Source organism: Engystomops pustulosus, chromosome 7, assembly GCF_040894005.1.
Source record: "Engystomops pustulosus chromosome 7, aEngPut4.maternal, whole genome shotgun sequence".
NCBI lineage: Eukaryota > Metazoa > Chordata > Amphibia > Anura > Leptodactylidae > Engystomops > Engystomops pustulosus.
The window spans coordinates 58,337,365-58,344,946 of NC_092417.1; positions in this window are offsets into that span (position 1 = coordinate 58,337,365).

Consider the following 7,582-nt stretch of genomic DNA (forward strand, 5'->3'; position numbering starts at 1 on the left):
AACAATGTGCAAAATATTGAACTGGAATTATTCATTGTTCTTGGGGGAAAAAATCTTCTGTTGTTGCTGAATCCATTTAACATTTTTTAAGGCATCTGGGGTTTACTAAGCAGCGGCTAATCGCTTACATTTTATTTACTTTCCTGAATAGGGTTTGATTTGAGGGCTGTTCTGCATATCTTAAACCCTTTAGCCTGTACATAATATATCAGGCTTTAGTCGTTAGACTTTGGTGTCACTATTCATAAAATAATTGAGTTTACACAAAAAGTGATTCCTGTAATAGCCGTTTTTTACAAGTACGTACATTTTATTTAAAATTACTAACTCAAAGGCAAGGTAAAATAAAAAATAAAAAAAAACCTCACCTCCAACAACTTCCTGTAATTGCGAATTATTGTGAGTGAAACAGAGGGAAAAAGATTTGAAAATTATGAACCATTATGCTCGAGAGAGAAAGAGGGAAAAAAAAAGAAGAAGAGGGAGTCGGAGGAAAAAAGACATCTCGGCTTCATGAAACACAGCTGACAAGCTCGACTAAATTACCCCCGGACCATTACAAAAATCACTTAATTGGCAACCATTTTGTTAGGTCAATTGACTCTAATTGAAAAAATAACAAAAAGCTTATTATGCTGCAAATGTGGCCATGGAAAATGAGTCTTGTGTTAGAAGGAAACAATAATTCTACATTTCAGCTGCTGCAACAGTACAAACTTCTGTGTTTTCCTCTGCTAAAATATACGGCAAAAGAGACGCTGAATGCGATTGAATTGGTTGTTTTGTTATATTTAAACCTCAGTTTCCTCCGCTCCTCCATTTTAAGTATTATTGTGGTTCCAACACTCAACGGGTGGAATATATAATAAATTGTCTGCTCTGGTAAATGAAGTTGGAGCCAATATTTTAACTTTTTTTAAAAAAAAATTCAATAACTTGATCATAAGAATAGATGTTTTTGCTGAAGGTGAGGGTTTACCAAAGGCTAAGAAAACTCATTCTTAATCCATTGTATAAATCCATTTGGAAACTTCCTTTTTTTGATGTCATGTCATAACTGGTCTGACTTTAGATCATGTCAATTGATGGGGTGGTGTTTAAGTGATGTATGTGCATCCTCAGGTCTCTGATTGTTAATTGTTATTTGTAGTTGCTTATCCATTTTCTATTCCTCGATTTTCTTTGCACTAGATATTTGATTATTATTTATTTATTTCAACAGTTATACATAGTGGACACAGACCAATGGAAAAATAAGAATGACCAAAGAAAACCACATGTAGATTGATCAGGAATTTCTAATATGGGATGCAGGGATGGTACAAAATTTACATATGTGCTATACTCACCCCTATCCAGTTCAGCATAATGGCGCCCATCACTACTGACTTCTGTTTGTATAAAAAGGCTCATATGTCATGTGGCGATTACACCAACACACCCACTACAGTAGTAGTGGTTGTGGTGGGTTTGTGGCTGTCAATGTTACCCCTGAATCAATGTATACAAACAGATGCTGGTGGCGATACCGAAGCACTGATCCCATACAACCCCTTTAATTTTTTAATGATCATGATTTCTTTGGTTGTATCTTATTGCATTCTGTTTTATTCAATTTCTTTTTGAAAATATATGAGCTATAAAGTATTTATCTGTAGGCTAGGTACCTGACCTTCACCCTTTTTAAGGGAAACTTTGAAAGGAGCATAGCTAATATAGGGAAGATTTATTACAGCTTCTATGACTGAAAACTGCCATACAAGCTGTTAAGTAGGTAAGTATTCCTAGTGCCTTGCGCCTATTTCCGCCATTACACCACCTCCATGCTAAATTGGTGTAGAGGGTGTGAAGGGGGGTACTCGGTGCAGGAGTAGGCTGGCCCAGGGCCTTCCTTCCCCGTACTTGCACACTACCGATAGCCTGTGCCCATTCTGGCGCAGGCTTTGGTGCAATTTCTTTGCTAGGCCGGATCTGGCATAAAGCTACCTCATCGGTGTAGGGGTAGAGATTACAACAACATCTGATAACTCTCCACCTATGAGCCTATTTAGTAGTCTTATTTGTTGTTGTGGTACCATAGTAAAAAAAAGACAAAGGCGCAATCAGATGACAACTTGGAAAAAAATATACAGTATAACCGGCCAACCGCAGTTTGCTTCCTAGCAATAATACTGCAACAATTATTATTTTTGTATAATATTACATATATAAAATAATAATAATTCCTTTATTTATATAGCGCACACAGATTACACATCGCTGCACAGAGCTTGCCAAATCAGTCCCTGTCCCCAATGGGGCTCACAATCTAATCAACCTACCAATATGTTTTGGCTGTATACTAAACTCAATTATTAATTTTGCACAATGAATGAACTAAATGAAGATGGCACCATATTAATCAACCAATATCTAAGATCACTATGGTGTCTTTGTCGTGTTTAAAAGCATAGCTAGAAATTTCTGTAACCTGATATTAACATATATCAATTCTTTTGTGCTGATTACACGTATGTCATTGGTATAGTCAGTTCTTAATGTTAATTGTTCTATTATTCTATTGCATTATGACACAGTAATTACAATCACTAATGAATCAGCTATTGAAAAAAAAAAAATATATATATACATTAATAGAAATCCAGAAGATGACTAATAATGCTCTCACCTTCAACATTCAAGGCAACAGGAGAGATAAAGGGTTTTTGTTGGAAGTAAACTTTAGAGGTTCATTTAGAAAAAACAACCTGAGAGGTCATGGTATTTCATTAGTTAAGATCAGGCACAAAGCAAACATGGTTAGATATTATGTATGTAAAATGGCGTACCCTTAATGCCCTACATGATTGACATTGTTGAGAATTCTCTGCCGCCTCTCCATTCATTTGTGACATCTGAAACAAATATCTTCTCCAGTCTCATAGAGATGAATGGATTAGCAACTGAGCATGTGCACCTATCCTGTGTACAGGGAATAAGAGCCATTAGTGGAAAAAGTCCTTTAAATATGATACAGCCATGGTTGGTCAAGGTTGAAGGTATGTAGACAAGATTGGGTACAACACAGGTAATGATAGAAATGATCTTTCAAAGGTTGAATATGATATACTGTAGGTTAGACTAAAGTAGCTTAAAGTTGCAGAAATGAAGTCAAGGTTAATCATAATACACTGAGGTATATGCACACTATATTCAGATTTAAAGAAAATGAAGTCAAGCTTGAAGAGGGTGTATTAATGCATCATAGCCTCAAATAAGGCTGAGATGCAACATAGTCAAGGTTGGGTACGATACAAACAATGCTGGAAATTATGTTGTGAAGCGATATCATACAGCAAAGGTTGGATACACTGCAGTTTATACTATCAAAGTCATATATGAAGAATTTAGAGTTTGGGTCTATATTCTATTCGAGATGTGTTGAGTGAATGGACCATGCTGCACTGTGGGTTGCAGAATCCCATTGGAGACCATCACTTGTTGTGACTGATGATGGAACCCTTAAGGTATATTACTCAAGTCAGTTCCCTCACTTTTGGCCACTGCTCTTCCTCCACTTATTACTATTCCAAGTGTATTAAGGGTGAAAGACAAAAGGCTATTATTTAACATTTTTCTTTATTTGTGACCTAATACACACTCTTAATTTTGTGTATGCTATTTTGAAGAATAATTACATTTTTCCCCCAAAGTTATCTATAAGCCATCAACCTATGCAAAAGTGCGGAGATCAAATTCGAGAGAATTAAGCGGCGCTGTAGAACAACAGATGCCTCCTTTGTTTTTTCACCCATTGTTTCCCCTCTCTCCCGCTTTCCTCACGTACTTCTCCTCCAATGCAATTAACATGTTTTTACACCCATCATTCTCCTGATTTAAAAGCCGTGTGATAATATTATAATAACTTACCGCTCCATCTATAAGAAGCATCCCATAAATCAACCCACTTCCACCATGGCTTATTTCCTATTCAATTACCCAATAAATATTAGCCAAGTACAAATCTCGTCATCAACACATAGAGCCCAAAATGACAATGAAAGCACATAGCAACCTACAGGGGCTTTAAGGGAGCAGCTCTGAAATCTGTAACATTTGCCAGACCAATGAAGTTCATCAATTAATCAGAGCAAAATAATCACCACCTACATTAAAGAATAAAACATGAAAAGGACAGGCCATGGATTTAACTTATTCAGAAAGGACCGGCTCCCCATTTCCCTCGGAGTCTTGACATGTTAACTGGCTAGCAACTAATTAGATGTCAAAAATTCATAAGCACTCTTTAATATTGCATACGTCTGCAGAAGACATTTCAATATGAGACTTGTATACACAGAAGTCACTTGAACATTAAAACACAGCAGGTGAGGAAAATAAAAGTGATTCGCTGAAAAACAATGGCCCTTAAAACCCTAGAGGAAGACGAATATATTTTCTTATTCAGAAAAGGTATCACCTTAATAAGAATTATATGCATAGGGGCTTCACAGTAGTATGCTGCCTGGCTGGAAAGAGGGGGCAGATACCGGCTTATCAAAGGCTCTGGCAGGTAAATAGTAATTTACTATGCATGCACAATGAACATTACGCGATGCCTTGACACAGGGTGATAATGAAAGACATTCTATTGTGGCATCCATCGAGGGAATTTTTTTTTCATCCTTATTCTCTCTCTGTCTCTTCGGAGTAAGGGAGAACTGATGCATCTTGGCAGCTGCCTCCTGTTTTAAGCCATTTCACATAATATGTAAAGAACCTCAACTTTTTTGTATATTAAGGAAGCTGTGTTACATTTTTTTCCTCCCCTGGTACACATTGCCTTATGTCGGTGGCCTGCATCTTAAGATGAAAATAAAAAGACAGACTGTGTTATGGTTACTGTACTGCAGTTGATTATCAGTATATATATATATATATATATATATATATATATATATATTGCTACAGAGGGCTGTATGAGCGCAAGGGGTCACCCTGGACCATCCTTTCTCCTTTCCTCTATGTTGTACATTATCCCACAGTATATATGTACAATACTCTTACATTTGCTCTTGGCTGGACATGTGTGTCATGGTATAATTTACCTTTCAGGACAATACTCTTTAGAATATTAAGTCACTTTGCCTATTTGTGTCTATGTGTGGCCACCCAGTGGTTTTGTTTTGGTATTGAAATGAATTCATTTTCTAAAAATCTTAACCACATTCAAGTAAAACTAAAGGTGGACACATCAACATCTGGGAAGGGGCAGGAGTACAAAAATATTTAAATATCATTAAGTTAGGTGATCCCATTCTAACAGTAAGGCAAAAAGTGAGCAATTGGTTGAAGATAACAGGAGGGACTGGCTTCCACTGGATTCATATGACTTGGCCCTAATGGTGGTCGCGGCTGGATCTAGGTTCCAGTTCTTGAAGGGTGGTAGCCACTTGAATAAAAGCTAATGCAGTGCTTTAGAACAAGGGCTTATATGGTATACTAAAGAGGTAACAATTGGAGAGCCTTAAAAATATCCTTGGAGATTCAGATAATCACAGAATGAGATTGTTCTATGTGTAATACCCTACCACAACCTCTAAGCGAGCTCTGTTTCAACAGCATACAATGCAGATAATGTCACCTGCAACGTTATGGAGAATACAAGTTGTAGCTAAGGTCACTCTCCATTCCAGCACTTTGATCATATTTCTTCCCTAAATTATCTGTATGGAATAGCATCCCCTCCCCCACCCAGGAGAGACACTTAGGAAGTCTTCACAGCCAATTACTGTGTTCATGCCCAGCAGTGTAGACACATTCTTCTGCATTATTATTATGCAGTGGGCTCACTGTGAAAATATTTAATGTTGCTGTCAGGAGGCCAACTCATGATGTTACTTTGATCCACTGATTAACTGACTTTTAATATTTGTTTTAAGGTGTGCTAAGCCCTAGCCGGTGTCCTGACATGCCAAATGGGTGTGGATCTCTACAAACCAAGTCGTTGTCAATGGACCTTTGTTTTTATTGTCCTTACAGACTGAAGTATATTTTCACGGGAATGGAATTAGGTAGCAAGAAGGAATTATTGAGTAGAGAACGTTCATGAGACTTGACAAGAGGAGACTGGTCCTGTGTTACGGTAACTGTATTAATCCAGTTTATAGATATGATGAATCGTAACTGCTTCAAGACACAGTGGTATCAGTAACAAAGATATTTTTTAATTCTCAAATACTCTTGACAGTCAATGGGAGGATTTCTCAAAGCTTGTACCTGTATACAAGCCTTGAAAAAGTCGCAGTTGACACATTTTTCTACTTACACCACCTCCACACTAAGTGGGCAGAGAGACCCATGGAATGGGCTATGCCGGGTTGTGGAGTGGGTCACCCTGCAACGGTGCATAAGCTATATGCACATAAGCTATGCCAGGTTTAAGCACTGGACAGTAACTGGCTTAGGATAGATCCAACCACTGGAGCCGCTAAAGTTGAAGCCAGTTCCATTCCTCTAATTTTGGCTATTGTTATAACATGCCAGGACCCTCAATCAATGCCGTCCATTGCTCTCCATTATCCCTGAGACATTTAGATGGGTCTGAACAAGGTACTACAACTCTGATCTCATGCCAATTAATGGGAGGTCATCAAGCTAGTCTGACCACTACACTGAGAACTGAGCTGTTGGTATTCTGTTACTAAAGACAGTTGACCTGCCTGGAGCTGGGTGTTGGTACCCGCCCAGGGGTGTACTACAGTGGTAGCAGCCATAGGAGCTGCTATGGGGCCCGCAGTGTCAGGGGCCCCAACATCTGACCTTACACACTAAGCAATGGAGGGTGTGCACCATTATACACATATTATGCTGCACATTCTACAGAATAATAAGTCGGGGAGAATAAGGGGACAGCAGAAGGACGGGACTAGATTTGTAAAGAATTTGATGGCACTATATAAAGATTATTATTATGTCTCATCTCTTATTCCTGCCGTGTGGTCAGTATCATTAATGTGTGCTCATGAATGTATAAATGTGTGTTTATGTGTGAGCGTGTAGGGAGCCCCATTTTGAAGCCTGCTATGGCGCCCTAGCTCTCCTAGTTACGTCCCTGTACCCACCAATCTGATATTGAGAACCTCATGTATGGATATGTTATTTATAATATGTATATACATTTATAAGGGTCCCTTCACTTGAAATGAACAATTATCATGACTTGAACCATGTATGTCTCTTATGATATATACTCATCTTCTACTACTACTTTGTTAATCTCCTAAAGTACTGCTGAATAGGGTCAGTGAACTGGCATATTTTATCCCTCTAATATCCTTGGGAACAACCTTAGACTGTGTGTGTTGTATTCCTCAAGCCTTTACCTCTTACCTTTCTGGATATTTCATCTCTGAAGAAATCATATGCAATAATACTAGCATGTTATAATAATCTTGCCAGTTTTGTCCACTGTAGACTGTATTATTTACCTGATGCCCTCAAGGCTCACTTCTCAAGAAGAGCTTAGTGGTATATACATAGTTCTCCTGTAACATTTGGAAAACTGACTTCATTTGGCTGTGAGAAGAAAAGCTTTGAGGGC